This window comes from Phoca vitulina, unplaced genomic scaffold (assembly GCF_004348235.1).
Source record: "Phoca vitulina isolate PV1807 unplaced genomic scaffold, GSC_HSeal_1.0 scaffold81, whole genome shotgun sequence".
Taxonomy (NCBI): domain Eukaryota; kingdom Metazoa; phylum Chordata; class Mammalia; order Carnivora; family Phocidae; genus Phoca; species Phoca vitulina.
Genome location: NW_022589784.1, coordinates 5,146,359 through 5,167,631, shown reverse-complemented (window position 1 = coordinate 5,167,631; position 21,273 = coordinate 5,146,359).

Below are 21,273 nucleotides of genomic sequence, written 5' to 3'. Positions count from 1 at the left end.
ACTCCGATGGAAGACCCACTCCTGAACCAGGTGAGCTGGTGGAGGTGGGGTGTGGTGGGGCCTGTGCCAGGACCGAGTGGGGTCCTTGGGCCCGGGGAGGAGGAGGGTCTCAGCCTGGCCTGTGGTGGTTGACTTGATTTGCTTCTGTGTGCATGCCCTGCCTGCAGGTAGACACATAGGTATGTGGACACACACATTTGGGTAAATGCTGATGCATAGGCAAGGACACCTGGCTAGACGTGTGCGTCATTTTGCAAGCCCAGCACTGTGCGAGCTCATTCACTGTAATGATCCCCACGTGGACATGAGAAACCTGCTCTAGGTCCCACCTGCCGGGCAGGGGTGAAGTTGGGATCTGATCCCAGGCAGTTGGGTCTGTTCGAGACATTGGATACACAGAGAGCAGCCATCCCTGCCCTCCAAGGGCTGGCATTATAATGGCATTATAATGGCAGAGACAAACACTACCCAGATCAGTAAGTAATAAGGTAGGAGATAGTGATCAGCGCCCTGAATTAACACAAAGCAAGATAAGGAGAAAGAATGAACCAGAGGAGGGATGTGGTTATTTAGCTCAGGGGTCAGAGGAGGCCTTTCTGAGGAGGTGATTTGTGAGGAGATATGAAGGAGGTGAGGGAGGGAGCCTGCTGATTATCTGGGGGAACAGTGGTCAGGCATGGGAACAGCCCATGCAAAGGCCCTGGGGCAGGACTGTGTCTGGAAGTTGGAGGAACAACGAGGAGTTCAATGTGGCTGGAGCAGAGTGAGTGAAGGGGAGAGAGAGAGACGGGGAAGGGGTTAAAACTTGGGTTTTTAACTCTGAGGGAAGTGGAAGCCCCGGGAGGGCTGCACCTGGCTCAGGTGCTCACAGGCGCCCTCTGGTGGCTGATATGGGGAGGACAGACTGTGGGGGACCAGGACTAGCCCAGGTAGGACCTGGACCAGGTGGGGCTAAGGAGGGGAAAAGTGGGTTGATTCTGGCTAGATTTTGAACCGGAGCTTCTAGGGTTTGCTGAAGGATTGGATATGGGGTGTAGAGAGAGGAGCTGAGGGTCCCCCAGCGCTCCTGGCCTGAGTGAGCAAAGAACTGATGGGCCTTGAACCGAGCTGGGGAAGACAACCAGGTCACATGACCTTTGAGATGTCACGAGGGACCACCTAGGATGCAAACAGAGTTGTCAATTTGGGAATCATGGCATAAGGTGATTTTTTAAAAAAGTTTCAATTGGTTTTAATAATTCCTTGGTCAGATTACTCTCATTCTTCTGAACGTTCAAATAGTTCCAAGCTATAAACTGTGCCTAGATAGCCAATGCATTTAGTTTTTTTCCCCAAACATCAAAGGTAACATCTGCCAACAATTGTTAACAATGCCATAGTCGTGACCATCAAACATTCCTTTAGCAGTCCAGTTGTAGTAAGTGGCAAATCAAAGGGAGAAGTCTATAGCGATATTTAGTGCTGTTGCAAAAGGTCCTCAGCCCAACATAAAATAGTTTAAATATCAGAATGTGGTCCATTCCCTATGGTCATTGTTCAGGAAGGTTCCTGAAATTGCTATTCTTCTGTGAAGTGTTGGGCTAAATCACAGTGAATTTTTAAATTGCATCCTTGGTAATTTTTTTTTTTTTTAAAGATTTTATTTATTTATTTGAGAGAGAGAGAATGAGAGACAGAGAGCATGAGAGGGAGGAGGGTCAGAGGGAGAAGCAGACTCCCTGCCGAGCAGGGAGCCTGATGCGGGACTCGATCCAGGGACTCCAGTATCATGACCTGAGCCGAAGGCAGTCGCTTAACCAACTGAGCCACCCAGGCGTCCCGCATCCTTGGTAATTAATCATAAATTCACATCTTGTCAATCAGAGTGAACGCTAATGCGGTATCCAGAAATCTTATCATCTGTTTCTCCAAAAGGGACCCGGGTACTGCTTCCCAGTATCTTAGCCGGATTTCTCCACACTAGGCAAGTAGGTGATTCTGGGAGTAAGAAATTATTATTATTTTTATTTATTTATTTTGAGAGAGGGAAAGTGAGAGAGTGAGAGAGAGAGAGAGAGAGTGAGAGTGAGCATGCGAGTGGGGCAAGGGGCAGAGGGAGAGGGAGAGAGAGAATCCTAAGCAGACTCTGCGCTGAGTGCGGAGCTAATGCAGGGCTCGATCCCATGACCCCGAGATCATGACCTGAGCTGAAATGAAGAGTTGGAAGCTCAACTGACTGAGCCACCCAGGTGCCCCCAAATTATATTTTTATTAAAAATATTTTTTGGATGGATGATTCAGTTTATTTAATCCATCAGCAGTTGTTATGCATTTACATTTTTCCCCTGAATTTAATCTGTACCCATTCTTTTTCCCCCAGCTTTGATATAATTGACCTATAACGTTGTATAAGTTTAAGGTGTACAATGGGATGCTTTGATGCACTTGTATATTGCGGAATGATTACCATGATCACCACCATAGCATTTGTGGTGAGAACACTTAGGATTTACTCTCTTAGCAGCCCCAAGTGTCCTGCTTGTCAACCAGACAATGCCAAGGTCACTCTGGCCTCTCCCAGGCACTGGGTACTGACATTAGTGAATGTATCTGTGTCCCGTCCTCGCAGCACCTCCCATCCCCAGAGAGGTGGGGATAGGCTGGTCCGCTGGTGTGCACCAAAGTGCATTAACTCGCCACCATCCTCCAGCCTTTGTGACATTTGGACTTCTTGAGTCACCATAGGTGAGGCCTCCTTTTATCGCTGGATGCCCTACAAGGCAGGCGAGGGCTGGGTGGGAAGGGTATATGAGGGTGTCTGTCCCAAACGTTCACACTCACGAGCAGCTGCTGGGTCTACACGTCGGGGAAAGGGACTGGCTGAATCCACCCCTGGACCTGGGGCAGGAGGTCCAAGCCTGCTCTCCCCAATGCCTGGTGCCCGATCAGCCGGTTCCCAACATATCTCTGGCCAATGCAGTCCCACACTAAGGCCCTCACCCTCAACACTCAGCACCTCTGGCTCTCTTGTGTCCATAGTACTCCACTGGGCCAAGACCCACACACCCAGTCTGTGGACACTTCCAGAACCTTTGTGTGCCAGCATCCGCAATCTCTAGCTCCCAAGAGCTGGCATCCAACACATTGATCCCGTGATACTCGAACAAGTCAGCATCCAGTTATCCAACACATGGTACCCACACTCAGGGCATAGGAGAATACTCTAGCATCTCAAATCCCGCTTTCCCATCAGCCAGTGCCAGTATGTCGTTACTCAGGCCAATACCGAACCACCCCAACATTCAGTGCCCGCAGACTCCCATCTCTGGCTGGTCCAAGCCCAACACATGGAAGCCCCAACGCCCACCACTGTCAGCACCCCGACTTCTCATCAGACGACAGGCGACGGTGCTCACCCAAACAGGCTGCTGCGCTGTCCCTAGTCACGTTGACGTGTGGGTGTTCCAACACCTGCTCCCTTTTGTGTTCCAGGTACTGGCCGCCATCTAAGGTCTGGCAGCCAAACGCAAAATGGTCCAACAAATGGACACCCTGATGGGCAGTACGTCCCTCCTCCAGCATCTATTAACCAGCCGCAATCAGAAAACACCCAGCACACCCCAATACCCAAGGGGCCTGCCTCCAACACCCTGCATGGTTCACAGAGATCCACGGCCTATTCCTGTAATCCCCCTGCTCCCCACTGGCCAAGCTCACCGAGCTTCCACCGGATACTGGACAGGGCAGACCAGCGCCCGGCCCTCGGTATGTATGCCTGAGTCCAGTGCTCGGTGGCCGGCCCCCCACATGGTGTCGCCCTGACGCCCGGTGAGTTCTGTTCCCCAGTCGTCACCAGCCAACACCCCACCATCCGTGTCAACAGCTGTACTTCTGCTGGGTTGACACAGCAAAGGCTAATGCCCGGTGCTTTCACACCTAAGAGTCCCCTTGTCACCCAGTACCCCAACATGGCACCACTTGAGTTTTTGACCTCCCAAGGGCTGTGCATGCTGACACCCTGTCTGTGATCGGGTTCTGGGGGTGTGGACTGTGGCCTGACTCGACTAGGTCTTGCCTTCCACAGGTGGGGGGATCATTCAGACTTTCTGATGGTGGAGGGGTACCATTTGGCCAGCGAGGCCAAGGGGCCCAAGGGGCTTGGACAGGGGGCCAAGAATATGGGTGTCTGAGCTTCCACCTGCCTGGCGCTGGAGACCCTCATGCCCCGGCTTAAACTTCTCTGCCTCCCCTTAACACCCAGGGCCTTCTTGTTGGCTGGGGTCAACTCCTTCCCTCTCCCAAGCTTGGCAGTGGTAGGGGGGATGACCTCTCTCTCAGTCAGGGCTCTCCAGGGAGACAGGACCAATAGCATATGTATGTGTATGTATATATTATGAGATTTATTTTAAGCAATTGGCTGAGGCAATTGTGGGGGCTGGCAAGTCTGAAGTTTGCAGGGCAGGCTGGAGACTCCCCCAGGAGTTTGTGCTGCAGTCTCGAGGCAGAATTCCTTCTTCTCCCGGAAACCAGTTTTGGATCCTAAGGCCTTCAACTGATTGGATGAGGCCCACTCACATAGCGAAGGCAATCTGCTCCTTAAAGGCAAAGGATTGGAGATGGGAGCCACATCCCCAAAATGCCTTCACAGCAACTCTTAGATTAGTGTTTGAATGACCCAGAACTTTAGTCTAGCCAAGTTGGCACAAAACTAACTTTCGCATCCCCCCTTCTGACCTCTCTGCCTGGGGGAGGAGGGATGTGGGTGGAGGAAGACCCAGAGAGTCTTAGACTCACACAGACTGTGTAGCCTGGTCCAGCCCTGGTATTTTCGGGTCCCTCTGGGGCTGAAGGGGTGTTCTTTACACTGGCCTTCCTCTGGCCACTGAAGGAAGACCCTACGAGTCCCCAGATAACAAGTTTTCAATGCCAAAATAAACTCACCTTCTGTCCTGTGTGAGCTCCCTCATTCCTCCCCCCGGGGCAGGGGAAACTGAGTCAAGATGGGAGACTCTCCAGGACTCCAGCACAGAACCCATCAGGACAGGTGAAGTAGAGCTAGGACCCTGAATTTCTTTTCTGACCACGAGCCCTCCTCCCCCTCTCCCCCCGCATCCTCCACTGTGATTGGCTCCAGCCCCAGCTCCCGGCCACTACCTCATCTTTCTGGCCACAGCGATTGGCTCAAGAGTGGGCATGTAACCCCCTCAGAGCCAATGAGAGGCAAGAAGACTTGCTAGGGATTCTTGGGACTCACGTTCCTCCCGCTCCCGACTTTTTCCTTCTTTGGGTCAAATGGAAGAGACCCTCAATCTGGCCCTAGACAGTGTGATTTGAGGATGGGAGAAATGACAGTGACCATGGTGTGGACTGCAGGGCTGGGACTGGGGCTTTAACTGCTGTGTGGAATCAGGTCGTAAAGCCCAGGCAGCCTGGGATAGCGGAGGGAAGACACCAGAGCCTTGAGGATACGTGAGCACCTGGATCAAACCTCACCTGCTGCCGTCAGACTTTCATCTTTATTGTGATAATGAAGATAATGATACATGACATTATGTAGCCCTTACTACATCCAGACCCTTATTGTAACCTCTTGACGTGTGTTAACCTATTTAATTCTCCCAAGAACCCTCTGAGTTAGGTCCTATTATTATTATCCCCATTGCACAGATGAGGAAACCCAAGCACAAAGAGGAGAAAGCAATTCTCCCAAGGCCACATAGCTGGGGTGGGCAGAGCCAGGATGCTTGGACCCCTCATCCTGTGTGAGATCCAGCCTCTTGCTCCTGTCATTTACACCCAAAGGGGCTCTGACTGATTCCAGGTGATGCCAAAGGCTGCACAGCCGGAGAGATTAAATCAGAGTCATTCCTCCCTTGCGTAGAGCCTTAGTGGATCCCTGAGGGTCTACACGAGGCAGACCCTGCTGCCATCTCTACCTCATTTCCCGTCGCTGTGCCCACCTCACTCAGCTCCAGCCCCATAGAGATTCCTCTCTGTTTCTCCAAATCACCGAATTTATTCCAACTTTGCCCCCCCCCAACCTCTGCAGTTCCCTCTGCCTGACATCCCCATCTTCTCCTCCTCCTGGTTAACCAGGCCATGTCCTCAGGGCAGTGGTCCCTGACCACCCTCCTCCTGACATCTAGGCCAGTAAAGCCCAGACGTCAAAAACACATGCCCTGTAGGCTCATATCTTGGTCCATCCCTTCCTTGTTGTGTGACCTTGAGCCATTACCTTGATCCCCCTGTGCCTCAGTTTCCTCCTCTGTAAGTTGGGGTAATAATAGTACCTGCCTCACAAGTTTGGGTGAGGAATAAAGGTTATTATATATAAAGTGATTAGAACAGTGCAGAACACTTAGTAATCATGCAGGCACATAATAGTAATAATATTAATAGTAATAATTATCATTTTGTATTTTTCTGTGACCACTTGAAGATTTTATTTGTGTTTATTAAAACATGAAGGATTGCAAATCATGAGGCACAATATTTTTCATTGGCAAGTAAGTGTAAATATTATTTCATACATGAACTATAGTGCTGAGTTTGATATCTTAAAAAGGGAAATTGATTCTTTTTATTTCTTTAAATTTTCAGCTTTATTGAGGTGTAATTGACAAAATTGTAAGGTATTTAAAGTGTAGAAAACTTATTATTATTATTTTTAAAGATTTTATTTATTTATTTGAGAGAGAGTGAGAGAGAGAGAGAGCACAGAGCGGGGAGCGGGAGAGGGAGAAGCAGACTCCCTGCCGAGCAGGTAGCCCGCGGGGCTCGATCCCGGGACTCCAGGATCATGACCTGAGCCGAAGGCAGTCGCGTAACCAACTGAGCCATCCAGGCGCCCGAAAACTTATTTTTTTTAAAAAAATTATTCTTTGGGGGCGCCTGGGTGGCTCAGTCGTTGTCTGCCTTCGGCTCAGGTCATGATCCCAGGGTCCTGGGATCGAGCCCCACATTGGGCTCCCTGCTCAGCGGGAAGCCTGCTTCTCCCTCTCCCACTCCCCCTGCTTGTCAAATAAATAAATAAAATCTTTTTTTTTTTTTTTTTTAAAGATTTTATTTATTTATTTGAGAGAGAGAATGAGAGAGAGAGCATGAGAGGGGGGAGGGTCAGAGGGAGAAGCAGACTCCCTGCAGAGCAGGGAGCCTGATGCGGGACTCGATCCTGGGACTCCAGGATCATGACCTGAGCGGAAGGCAGTCGCCTAACCAACTGAGCCACCCAGGCGCCCAATAAATAAAATCTTTAAAAAAATTATTCTGTTTTAACATTAATGAATGAATCAAGAAAGTAAAATGGTACATCAGTGGTACGACTTAGTGGCTTCCCAAACTCTTCTGTTTGCAGTTTTATTAAAATTCACTTAGTTCCTGGCCACTATTTACACAAAGTATTTTCCTATCTGGCCTTAATTAAATTTTCGCCATCTGTACTTATTTTGGGGCTATTATAATTTTTTCATTTCATGATTATTGCTGAAGGTGAATTTATTTTATAGGAAGGGGAAATTAAAAGATGACCTCAGCTGGGTGTCAAATACACCGGGAACGGGGCTGGGCTTTCAGTTAACGTCTGCAGAATGAATCCACGAAGGAGGGTGCAGTTACACATCGTGCCCACGAGGTGCCGCTGTTCCAAAGTCAAGGCCCGTTCTTCCTCAAATCCAGCGGGGAGGACGTGGGGTGCTGGGGGGGTGCACAGCACGTGGGGCGTGCCTCGGGCTCGGGCTCCTCCTCACCTCCAGCCCCCCACCCTGCCCCTGCAGTCATGTCAAGGGGCCATGAGCGAGGGCTTTCCTCCAAGCAGCTCTGACCATCTATCTCTCCCAGGATCCTCCCAAACATATCCATGCGGTCCTTACCTCTGAGCCTTTGCATGTGCTGTTCCCTCTGCCTGGAAAACCTTCCATCCCCATTTACTGGTGTCCATTCAAAAAACTCATACTGAAGTTAAAGATTGGGCCTCACTTTCCCCTGGGGGCACATTCCAAAATGCTCTGTGCTTGTTTCCTCTGCTGGGTAGACTGGGCCAGAGGATAGGTCCAGGGCAAGGAATTAGAAAATCTGAAAGGCAATGAGGAGCCACAGAGGGTGTTTGAGCAGGAGAGCATCCTCACATGGAAGGAGAGAAAGGGACCCTTCCTTCTGCTCCTCTGATCTTTCTAGAAGGGTTTCAGTGGGGGTGGAATGAGATGCTCTAGCATTGGCCATCCAGACCACCCCCCCTTGCTGGGCCCCCAGTGGTGAGGCCAGCAGGTCCCCCTCCCTTTGTGCTCCCCTGGTGGGGCTGTTTGCACCCCAGTGACCCCCCTGAGTTGGAGCCAGCCCACAGCACCTGCTCCCTGGGCAGACACCAGGTTGGGGGGGGGCAGCGCTGCAGGGAAAGCCACGAGCTGCAGGCTGTGGGCCGGGGTGTCACCTTTACGGAAGCGCTGGTGACTCCCTCCACCACGGAGGAGTTTGGAGGCCCCGTGCAGCTGATGTGGCGTGGCTCGTGGCTCACGCAGGACTTGCTGGGGAAACAGTGACCTGGGAGGTGAGCCCTGTGTGCAGGTAGAGGCCCGCGTGGGCTGCCCGACATCCAGGGTTCTGGGGGGAACCTCGGGGACCCTCACCCGGACCTCCGCCCCCTCCCCCGCCCATCTCTGTCCCTCTCATACTGTCTCTGTCTGAGTCTTTTCTGCTCCCTCCAGCTTTCCTGCCCCACCTCTCTCTCTCTCTCTCTGTGTCTCTCCCTGTGTCTCGGGGTCTCTGGCTCTCTTTGGGATTCTCTCTGTGTGTCTCCCTACCTGTGTGTCTTTTTGTCTCTGTCTGTCACATCTCTGTGGCCTCATCCAAGCCCCGCTCCGGGCTGGGCAAGGGAGAACAGGTCTCTCTCTGACTCGGAGGGGCCTGTCCTCTCCCCTCTTGGGCTCTGTCTCCTCGGACCCCGCTGCCCTGAGGGAGACCCGGAGTGGCCCTCGGGATGGGACAGGAAGGGCTGGCCAGCGGGGAGGCAGCCAGGGCCAGGCCTCACACAGCCACGGGTGGGAGCATCTGGCTTCAGCCCCCAGTGCCTGCATCTATTTTGGGGGGCCCTCCAGCGACTGCCTTCTCTCTGCAGCCCACTGCCTCCAAAGCCCACCTTCCCTGTGCACCCCACCTCTGCTCCCTTCTCTCGGGCTCCTTGCTCCCGCCCTCCTCTCTGCTCCTTCTTTGGGTGTTGCCCCCATACCCGGCCCCTGTCCCCTACGTCAGGAGGCTGAGGACAGCTGCTGTCGCCTGGTCAGCACTTAGGGGTGAAAAAGCGCGGACTTCATGCAACCCCGAAAAGGACCTGATAGTGCTGGTCGTTATGGGTGACTCCACCCATTGTTGTGTGTGTGTTTGGGGGGGGGCGCTGGGTGGAAGGCCGAGGTCTCAGAAGAGGGTGCGTGGGGACCTGGGAGGGTCTGCTGTGGTGTAGTCGTCTAGGGGTCTGGCTGTAGGGGGAGGTTCGGCTTTGTCACTTGGCGGGGGGCCCACGGTGCTCCGGGATGTGGTGGTTAGGTCGGTCCAGCTGCTGTGCAGACCTGTGCGTGTTTGTCCTCAGGGTCTGTCTGTTGTGGGATCTGACTATTGTGGGGATGCACTGGTGGTAAATATTGGGGGGTGTTGGGGTCTAGTGTAAGTGCTGTGAGGTCCCAGTGGGCCTGAGGACGGGAACGAGCATTTGTTGCAGACAGTTAGTGGTTACAGACCTCTGGCTATTGTTTGTTGGGTGTGTCGTGTGTCATTCGTGGGTTAGCGGTGATCTGCTCTCTCCCTCTCTTTGCTGGCCTCCCTCTCTCCTTCTCTCTCTGCCCTTCCTGCCTTTTCTGTTTCTTTCTGTATCTCTTTCTCTTCCTCTCTGTCTCTCTCTTCTCTGTCCCTCCACAATGTACTTTTACCCACGTGTTTATTGAACAATTGCTTTGTGCCCACCATCTGGTGGCAACAGGTGCCTGGGGCCTCTGGGCCCTGCTCAGATGGGGAGAGCAGGTGAGACACCCCACACCCATCTGTGATTGGCACTGAGGGTGGAAATCCCTGGTTCACTTGGTGCAAACCATCTGGATGTTTGTGTCTCAGAGACCACCCACTGTCTAGGTCAGGCCTTGCTCCCCAACTTCAAGTCTGATGTAGAAGGGCTTGGGTGGGGTCAAGAACTCTGTCCTGCATAGAGGGTCATGGGCATTGAGAGAGGGGATCGGCCATGCAGGTATTGAAATGGGAGGGCATGCTTGTGCAAAGGCCCTGGGGCAGGACTGGGCCAGGCGTGTTGGAGGAACAGTAAGGAGGCCCTTGTGGCCCAAGTGGAATGAAGGGGGGGCAGGGATGGGGAGGCGGGAGGGTAGGGAGGGAATGGGACAGGTCGTGCAGGACCTTTTGGGCCTCGGGGAGGACTTGGGCTTTTACCCTATGGGAGGCGGGAGCCCTGGAAGGCTGGATGTGTCTGGGGTTCTGCAGACATGCCAGTCCATGCTCCGGACATGGCCACTTGCACAGTGTTTCCTTCTTTTTTTCCAATTTTTTTTACTTTGGTAAAATACACATAACATATAAAATTGCCATCCTAACCATTTTTAGTAATACAGCTCAGTGGTATTAAATACATCCATAATGTGCAACTGTCACCAGCATCCGTCTCCAGGACTTTCTCATCTTTCCAAACTGAATCTCTGTCCCCATTAAATACTAACTCCCCTCTCCCCCTGCCCCATCCCCCAGCCCCTGGTGCCCACCATCTACGTTCTGTCCGTGTCTCTGACTACTTTGGGGACCCCATATCAGTGGATTTATACAGTATTTGTCTTTTTGCGACTGGCTTATTTCACTGAGCAAAATGTCCTCAAGGTCCATCTGTGTTGTAGCAGGTGTCAGAATGGCCTTCCTTTTTAGGCTGAATGTTCCATTGTGTCGACGGGCCATGTCGTGTTGATCCGTTCATGTGTCGATGGACACGGGGGCTGCTTCCACGTTTTAGCTACTGTGAATCATGCTGCTGTGAACATGGGTGTGCCCACACCTCTTTGAGTCCCTGCTTTCTGTTCTCTTGGGTGTAGACCCACAAATGGAACTGCTGGATCATATGGTAGTTCCATTTTTAAGTTTTTGAGGAACCCCCATACTGTTTTCCACAGTGAAGGACTGCGCCATTTTATATTCTGGCCAACAGTGCGTTCTAGTTTCTAGATTCTAGTTTCACCACATGCTTGCCAGCACTGGTGATTTTCTGGTCTTGTTTTGTTTTTCTTTTTTTTTTTTTTTTTTTTTTTTTTTTTTTTTTTTTTTTTTTTTTTTTTTTTTTTTTTTTTTTTAAAATACAGTTTTTTTTTTAAAGATTTTATTTTATTTATTTGACAGAGAGAGAGAGAGACAGCTAGAGAGGGAACACAAGCAGGCGGAGTGGGAGAGGGAGAAGCAGGCTCCTGGCCGAGCAGGGAGCCCGATGCGGGGCTCGATCCCAGGACCCTGGGATCATGACCTGAGCCGAAGGCAGACGCTTAACGACTGAGCCACCCAGGCGCCCCTGTTTTTCTTTTTTTGATAGTAGCGTCCCCATGTGCGTGAGGCTGTATCTCATTGTACCGTTGACACTTGAACACGGGAATTGGGGTGTCAGCCCCCGCGAGTCGAAAATCCACATACCACGTTTGGCTCTGCAAAACCTACCATCAGCCTGCTGTTGACCGGCAGCCTTCGTGATGACGAGAACAGTTGATACATGCCTATGTTGTGTGTTACATGGATCGCTGTGTTCTTACAGTGAGGTCAGCCAGAGAGAAGACAGTGTTGTTAAGGAAATCATAAGGAAGAGAAAGTGCATGGACAGGCCTGGAGGGTGTTTATGAAGGAACCCGCGTGTGAGTGGACCCACGCAGTCCAAACCTGCACTGTTCTGGAGACGGATGCTGGTGACAGTTGCACATTATGGATGTATTTAATACCACTGAGCCGTATTACTAAAAATGGTTAGGATGGCAATTTTATGTTATGTGTATTTTACCAAAGTAAAAAAAAACTGGAAAAAAAGAAGGAAACACTGTGCAAGTGGCCATGTCCGGAGCATGGACTGGTCCTCCGGAATGCTGAGTGATATTGAACCTCTTGTCATGAGCTTATTGGCCAATCAGATATCTTCTTTGGAGACATGTCTGTTCAAGCCCTTTGCTCAATTTTTTTTTAAAGATTTTTTTTTTTAATTTATTTATTTGACAGAGAGAGAGCACAAGTAGGCAGAGCGGCAGGCAGAGGGAGAAGCAGGCTCTCTGCTGAGCAGGGAGCCCGATGCAGGGCTCGATCCCGGGACTCCAGGATCATGACCTGAGCCGAAGGCAGTCGCTTAACCAACTGAGCCACCCAGGCGCCCCTCTTTGCTCAATTTTTAATTGAGGTTTTTTTTTTTTTGGTCGTTATTGCTGAGTTGTAGATATTCTCTATGTATTCTGGATATTAATCCCTTATCAGATCTATGATTTGCAGATATTTTCTTCCATTCTGTCGGTTGCTTTTTTGCTCTGTGATTAGTGTCTTTTGATGGTGTCTTTTTTTTTTTTTTTAAACAACTGAAACAGGGGCAGCTGGGTCCAGGTGAAATTTATGCTGAGATCTCCTGTCACAGCTCCCACTGATTCTGACTGCATGGCCCAGGCTTAGCTGGTCTTTATCAGTCAGGTTAGGATATGGGCACTTCTCCTAAAGCAGGGTTTCTCCACTACACGCTGGATAACCCTTTGTCCTGGACACTGGAGGGTGTTGAGCAGCATCCCTGGGATCTACCCCCTAGATGCCAGTAACCCTCTCCCCTTGTCATGACAACCAAATGTGTCCCCAAACATTGACAAACGTCTGAACCACTGCCCTAGAGCTGGAGGTGAGGTAGGAGGCTGCCTGGGGGAGGTGGGGGCGGTAGGCTGTGCAGAGGAGGGGTTGGGAGCTAGCCTCAGTCTCCTCACCTGTGATATGGGATCCAGCACAATCATTCATTCAAGTATTTATCGAGCATCTACTGCATGCCAGGCCCTGGAGCGGGGGATATACTGGGGAGGAGAAACAGGTCTTTCTGTGAGAGATGTTCGTAAGTTACACAAGTGAATGTAAAATTACTTGGATAATAAATGCTAAGAAGTTGAAACACCTGATGTTCGGTAGGCGCAGAGTAGGGGCACCTGGGAAGTTTGGGAGGACTTCTCGGAGAAGTTACAATCGGAGGATGAGAGTGAGGAACCCAGGGGAGGGGAGGAAGACGGTCCAAACAGCAGGACTGTAGGTACAAGGGTCCTGTGGTGAGTCCCAGTGGTTGGAGCACAGAGGGGGCCAGTCCCTCGTGGACTGTGCAGGGGCTCCATGGGTCAGGCAAAGAGCGTGGTCTTGATCTGCTGAGGGTTTTGGGCTGGAAAGTGGCATAATCTGTGTGGTGAAAGATCCCTCTGGCAGATAGTGTCTGTAATGTGCTTAGCATGGGCAGAGCTGGGCACCCAGAAGGGGCTTGGGTGGGGCCAGTGGGTGTCCAGGCCCTGCCTATCTCCGGGAACCATGGTGTATTCCAGGCATGGGGTGGGGGCAGGGAAAGTGGGATGTTGCTTTGAGTGCTGTTCCGGGGGATGGAGGAGGGACAGTCACTCCTGGGGTGGAGGGCAGAGCTCCCCAGAGCCGGAAGCTCTTTCTCAGTGCCCTGGGCCCATTTCACAGAAAGGAGCCTGAGGCCCTGGGGCTCCCTGGGCACTGAATCCAGAGCCCGGAGCTGCGTCCTGGTGTCAAGGTGCCTTTGGGACCTGCTACACCCCTGGCTGTATCTCGGGTCTCCAGAGGGTAGGCTCTGGGGTCCAGCTGCCCAGGTTCCAAGCCCACCTGTGACCAGCTGTGTGGTCAGCTCTGTGACCTCCCTGAGCCTCTGTGGCAAAAGGGGGCGAACCTGCCTCTCAGGGAAGTTGTGAGAATTGACATTGTTCACATTCATTCATTCACTCAACAAATAGCTATTAAGCACCTACTGTGTGCTGGGTGCTGTTCTCGGCACCAGGACACAGAGAGGGACCTGGAGATGGTGAGGGAGCGACTGTATGTGAGTATCTGGAGGAACAGCATTCCAGGAGGTGGGAACAGCGTGTGCAAAGGCCGGGAGGCAGGACCGTGCCTGGAGTGCTGGGAGCGTAGAGAGAGACCCCATGTGGCTAGAGCAGAATGAGTGCAAGGAGTCACAGCCATGAGGCTTGGAGCAGGATTGACGAGATGTGTGGGTGGATGGTGTCCAGATACCTTTGGGGGGGATTTGGGGACTCAGGTGCCCAGAAGAGAGACCCAGGGCCTGACTGGGAGCAGGGGCTGTCTGGGTCCTGGACTTGACTGGACAGGGGGCACCTCTGAACTGTTACCCTTGGGGTCTGGGTGGTGATTGGGGCCAGATGTCCTCACTCCTTCCTGGCGACACCACCCCAGGCTGGTTAGGGGGCCTCTTCTCATTTTGGGGGTTGTTTTGGTTTGGGCTGCATAGAGGGGGAGGTGGAACCTGAGGGATCTTTGTGGCCAGGAGCCGAGGACTTAAAGTCCCCGAGACGAATTTTGTTCCTGGTCAGTTTCAGGAGGTCGATTTCCATTGAGCTGATGCTCATGGGGGACACCGTCCTGCCATTGGATCAGACCTCATGAGCCCCCGGGACCTCCCTGAAGCTCAGGGAGTTCAAGAACAAAACATCTACTACGTTTTGGGACTAAGCACGTACCTGGGTTACTTACCAACCCAGGCACCAATCTTGTACCCATTTGACAGTGGAAAGACTGAGGCTCAGAGAGCAGCTGGCCCCTGTCTAAGGTCATGCAGTATGTCATTATCACAGCACGGACGGCAGACACCCTGTCGCCTGCCCCATCCGCTTCCTGCCTATCAGTCTGGTCCTGGATCTGGGACTCTAGCTGGGCTTGTGGGTTGGGCACAGAGGTACCAACTGCTTCCTCTCCATGGGCCCCGGGAGGGGGCCATGGGGAGGGGTAGGGCCTGCCACAGTCCCAGAGTGCCTTGCATTTTACCCTTGAAATCTGAGTTCCCACAGAGGGTTCTCGGTTTTAGAGGTTGGTTTCACTGGGGCTTTTATGAGGCAGGGGTTTTCTCAGAGTGAGAGGGCCCCAAGGCTCTATCAGGCTCCCCAAACCCCATGAGAGTGTAGCGTCTTGGGACTCTGTGGCCTTTCTGAGGAATGGGCTGGGCTGTATCAGCTCCATGGGAACAGCCTCTGTGGGTCCATAGACTTCCCTGGGCAGTCTTCTGAGTCAGAGGAAAGCCACGTGGAACAATTTGGGGAGGAGGGCATCTTCTTCATCCCTGGGCCCCTGAGTCTGGGCAGGGAGAAGTGAAGTCAGAGCAAGAGAAGTGGTTTCCAACCACCTGCTTGCACACCTCCTGTGATGGGCAGCTCATTACCTCTGGAGGCAGCTTCTGCTGGGTTAGTGAGCTGGAATTTCTAGAAAATTCATTATTATTATTATTATTATTATTATTATTATTATTGTTTTTATTCTGAGAGAGAGAGCAAGAGAGCTCATGAGTAGGGGGGGCAGGAGAAGATGAGTGAGAGAGAGAGAGAGAGAGAGAGAAAAGCCTAAGCAGGCTCCATGCTCAGTGTGGAGACTGATGTGGAGCTCAATCTCATGACCCCGAGATCATGACTTGGGTTGGACACCCAACCAACTAAGCCACCCAGGTGCCCCTAGAAAATTTCAGACTCTGACTCCAACTTGCATCTCTATGCCCTAATCTGTGGTCCTGGCTCAACCTTCTGGGACCACACAGAGCACACCCTTTTTTCAAATATTTCACTCCTGTTATTTATCAAGTACCTATTCTGGAGATCTGTGGACAGGGAGGGCACAGACCCAGAGTGATCACCGTGGTGATGGTGGAAACCCACAGGATGCTGGAAGCCCAGAAGAAGCTCCTGGCCTAGCTGAGAGTGGTCAGTTTTGTGGGCTTGCTGTAAGAGGTAACATCTATACTCAGTCCTGAAGGATGAGTAAGATTTGGCTGGGGAAGAGGTGAGAGAAGAGGAAGAATATGTAAGGCAGAAGGGACAGCATGTGGAGGTGAGAGAACACCTCTTTAGGAAATAAAAGAGGTTCTAAGTGGCTGGAATGTGTGTTTGAGGAAGGATACTGGGGCTCCTGAAACCAGAATAGGGAGATGGCTTGAATAGTGATCCAGGTGGGAGAGAAGTGATATCCTCATTCCTCAAACAGGGTGTGAGTCCAACTTTATTTCATATTGCTTAATTGCTTTGCCAGGAAGCAGTTTACACCTTCACTTCTAGGTACACAAGTGCCCATCTCACCGCATCCTTGCCAGCATTGGGTTTTATTGTTTGGAAATCTTTGCCAATTTCAGCCAGGAAAAAACTGGTATTTCATTGCATAGACGAAAACAAATGAGTATTTCTCTTGTTAGGGAAGTGGGGTGAACAATTTTTCCAGATGTGCATTGGCCACACAAATGTCATCTCTTGCTTGTATTAAGAAGGCTTACACCCACTGGAGACTTTGTGGTCATTTTTAGTTCCCCTTGTAGCACGGAGCAAAGGGAAAGCTTGTAGGCTGCCCTCTGACCACGTAGGTGGGGGATTTGTAAGTCAGCCTACCCTCTCTCCTTTGATTCATCTTTTTTTCTCACCTTTTTTTTTTTGTCCTTTCAAAGTTTTAAATTTCTCTCCTCTGTTTGTGGCCCAGTGACTGTAGCTTTGTCCTCATCTGGGGTTTCTATGGGCTCAAAAAAAAGTGTTGGTGAGCTCCAGGGAGGTGTTCCACGTGAGACCCCCTGGATATGCCAGGTGTCTTGTATGTACAACTTTCTCTTTAATTCTCAAAACATCTGCATGTGACATGGACCCTCAAGCCCATTTTATAGTTGAGGAATCTGAGGCTCAGAGATGTTAAGTCATCTGTCCAGCATCTTGTGGCCAGTATTGGCTATTTCTCTGTTTTACTCAGTCAACTCCTTTCCTTAACATTCAGATTCTGTTTAATTTAATTCTAATTTTGGAGGAGAACGCTGGCCATTTCTCCATATCCATTGTCCCACCTGACCATTCAGGGGAGGGAAGCCCTGTACGTACATGGGTGGGCACACCCTTGTCATAGGGCACTTCTTCTTTGGTCCCTCATTCAAGTATTTTCCTGTCATTTCTAAGTGTTTGGGGAGGAATGGGAAGGTCTCAGTGTGTACTTGGTCCGCCATGTTGAAAGGAAGTCCAGTTTTGTTATCTGTAAACTGATACAGTGTGTTGAGTGGTCTCTGCGGGTTCTCACAGGTATTTTCAACATAAATAATGATGGGAGCAGCTCAGCAGAAGCCCTAGTGGAAGAGGCTTCTAATACCACCACCACTACCACCACCACCAACAAATAAAAAGTAGCCATGTGGATCATTTACTATTATTATGTACCGGCTTTTAACACCCAGGATCTCATTTATTCTTTACATAGCCAATGAAGTAGGTACTACTATTATCCTCATTTTAGAGGAGGCCTTGGAAGCTCATAGAGGTGATGTGACCTGCCCAAACACACTTATTTAGGAAGGAGGATTTGAACCCAGTTCAAGCAGGCTTAAAGTCTTAACTCTGTCCATCCATTGCATCATCCCAGCAGCGTGGGTGCTCATCTCAGCCCTGTCCCCTTGTTAGCTGTGTGGCTTCCGGATCCTTTTTCCCTCTGTGGACACCGATCTCCACCCGTCAGAGGTGCTAAATGAACTCAAAACTGTGTCTTCAGTGGAAGGAGTAGGGAAAGCCAGGAAGGTTTAATCTGGTGTGTTAGAAAGGCATGAGCTCCGGAGCTCATCGCATCTGCATTCTTGGCCATGCTGACTCAGGCAGGTCAGTCACTTGACTTCTCAGAGCCTCCGTTTTTTCATCTGTCAAATGAGGGTGACGACCGAACTTTGTTCTCTGAGTGGTGGTCAGTGCAAAGTGAGACACTGTTTGTGCCTGGCAGATAGTAGGTACTCAACAAGCATAGCTGCTTTCCTTTGAGGAAAGCAGACCGGAGTAGGGGCTGGGGGGATGTGAGCGTCAACCCATCAAATTCCCAGAGCATTTAGGGGCCAAAGGGAGGAGGAGTTTTTCACGAGCAGAGAGGATGAATTCTAATGGGAAAAGGTCTGGTGAAGGTCGGTATTAGCTCCTTTCCTTGAAAACCTTGATCGTGAGAGCTCCCGCGGCCTGGCCGTGGCTTGACTTACAGTGAATGAGCTCCCCGTCACTCCAGAAAACCAAGCAGAGCTTTGGTGACCACTGGTCAGGGAGGCTGTGGAGGCTGATGGGGCTGGGGTGGTACTGGCCGGGGCCGTCTCTGGGGGAGACCCTTTTCCTGTTTCCTTATTTGCCGATGCTGCGGGCTTTTGCACAGGAGTGCCCCTGACTCACTGCTTTCCATTGAATGCTTCCTCGGCGACCACAGGAAGGCTCAGCCCAGCCCTCACTGCGTCTTCTCTAAATAAATTCAGGCAGCTAAGCTATCTACTGCCCCATCTCCCTTTGGGTTCCTGTGGAGGTGGGGGTGGTGGTTAGGGGGGGCTCAGGCCAAGCCACAGGGAGGGGGGACTCAGGAAGGGAGCTTCACAGTGAGATTAGCCCTCATCTACTTCACTGGCTTGGTGCAAGAGCCCCCTGTCCCTCTACCTGACCGCCAGTCCTCACTGTCTTCTTTGGCCATCTGCTGGTTTTGACTTGGTCTTAGAGGACCCCTGTGCTTCATCCCCTTCCTTTCTAGCTCATCTGGCCCCTGGTCCAGTTGTCTCTAAGCCTGCCCTTCTCTTCTGACCTCTCTCCCCGAGCCAGGATGGTGCCTGCGGATGCTGGCCCCAGGGCCCTGGGATGTGCTCCACACTGGTGCACATCAACTCCTGGGCTCTTGCCAGCATCCTTGAAGTTGGAATGGTGGTCAGGACACCATCTGAGGCCCCCTGAACGGGGCCAGGTGGGTGGCAGGAGGATGCTGTGACTGGTGGGACAAGGGACTCTGAGAGCCTGTCTAGGGGCTTGTCTTGGTTAGGGCTCAGTGGAAGGCTCAGGCCCAGCCCTTTAGTGGGGAGAGAGTATTCATTCAGGCTTACTGTACCCCACTCTCAGCGCCCCTGACCCTCGAGCATTACTTCCTCTGCTTATTCATTCACTTGCATTTTACTCATTAATTTATTCAAATACTCACTCATACATTCATCGGTTCACTCCAAAAGACATTCATGCAGTGTCTTCCTCCGTTTACCCCCTGACCCCGGGGGTGGAGAGGGGGTGAACTGAGGTGCACGTGAGCACTGTTTTCAGGAGTCTAAGATACTTGCACTTTCATAAGCACACCCCAGAGGTTTCCAAGCTGAGGATAAGTGGGGTTTTGAAAATATTCCTCTGGGCTGCTGGTGGATTTGGAGGGACCGTGGTGGAGGTGGGTGGGGGCCAGGTGGGCTAGGAGATGCCTGAGCTGCGGCCAGGGCTGTGGGGAGCACGGAGGGGGCATGTGCACATGTGGATGGGGCACTGGTGGGAGGTGGGGTGAGTGGGGCCAGGAGAGGAGGATGCCGGGGTGTTAGTAGTGGCTCTGGGGCTAGATTGGTGGTGGCCCTCACCGTGTTGGGAGGAAAGGATGGGTTATTTGTGAAATTGCTGAGTATCCCCAGGCCAGCCATGTAAGCTCCTGAGCCTCAGTTTTATTCTCTGTAAGCAGGACGATACACTCCTGCTAGAAGGTGTGATGGCCTCAGACGTCTGGAAGGGGTCAGTGAACTTGGCCTCCTGAACAAAGATGTGTTAGTTGGTCTGGCTGCCAGGAGCAAAGCCCAGGTGTGAGCAGCAGGCAGGTGCAAACCCAGGGCTCCCCACCTGGCTCCTGTGGATCAGGGTCCACAGACTGCAGATGCTTCTCTAGCCCATGTGATGTGGGCCAGTGCGGGGCGGCCTCCCGCTGCAACAAGCACCAGCAGGTGGGCAGGTGGCCCCAGATGTCTGTTGGGCTTCAGAGGGGGTCTTGGGTCTTGGTGCTGGAGTCCCTCCAGGAGTCAGGAATTCTCAGCGGGGGTCCGAAGCACTGGCACAGGAGTCCCTCTGATGACTAGGACTTCTCGGCCACTCAGGTGACCGCAGAGCCCCACAAGGCTTTTTTCTCCAAGCCCAGCCATGATTGCCAGAAATAGCAGCCCCTTAGAGCTGTAAGCAGAATGGACCCACACATTAGACCGACTGGGTTCAAATCCTTGTTCTGCCACTAACTTACTGTGTGACTTGGGCAGATAACAGACCATCTCACTCACCTTTACCATGAGACTGTGGGCTTTGTGAAGGCAGGAGGCTGTTTGATTTTCCTCTATTGCTTCAGTAACCACTGTAGGACCTGGCACTGTGTTCTATGAATGAATGAATAAATATGCATCCCAAGGTATTTGGTAAAGTAAATATTTTGTGGTCAAAAAAATATGAGAACCTTTAAATCAAAGGTTAAATGTGTGTGTGTGTGTGTGTGTGTGTGTGGTAGGGCTTCTCAGAACCTTTAATGATTCTTATATAGGGAATAAGATACACAGTATTTCTCAAATGCATTATATATATTTTTTCTTTTGGCAGAGAACCCTTGGCACTGGGGTTCCTGACAACATACTTTGGGAAACGTGGACTTAGATTCATGGTCAGAGCTCTGAGGAACGTTGTTTTTTGATGGTTTATGCCTCGATCCTCTTTTATACGTGATCTGAATGATCTAATGCAGTCACAGACGCTAATGCCAAGTGCTATTAGCACAGAGCAAAAGACTAAATTAAAATAATAACATTGGAGAAGAAAAACTGCTTTTCTAATCAGCTATTACAGTTTATCTTGAAACTGAGTGCTAACTTTCTTGGTGGCCAAAGCAAAAAGGGAAATGCAAGTAGGCTTCATGGTTTTTGATCGGCAGTTAAAAGGAGGGCCAAAAATTTCCTTCCTTCCTTCCTTCTTTCCTTCCTTCCACCCTTCCTCCCTCCCTCCCTCCCTCCTTTCTTTCCTTTCCTTTCCTTCCTTCCTTTCCTTCTTTCTTTTTTTCATTTCAGAGGTAGAGTTTAGTGATTCCTCAGTTGCATCCAACACCCAGTGCTCATTATGTCAAGTGCCCTCCTTAATGTCCATCACCCAGTTACCCCATCTCCCCACCCACTTCCCCTCCAACAACCCTCAGTTTGTTTCCTATAGTTCAGAGTCTCTTATGGTTTGCCTCCCTCTCTGATTTCGTCTTATTTTGGGAGGGCCGAATATTTTCTTTTTTTTTTTTTTAATTTTA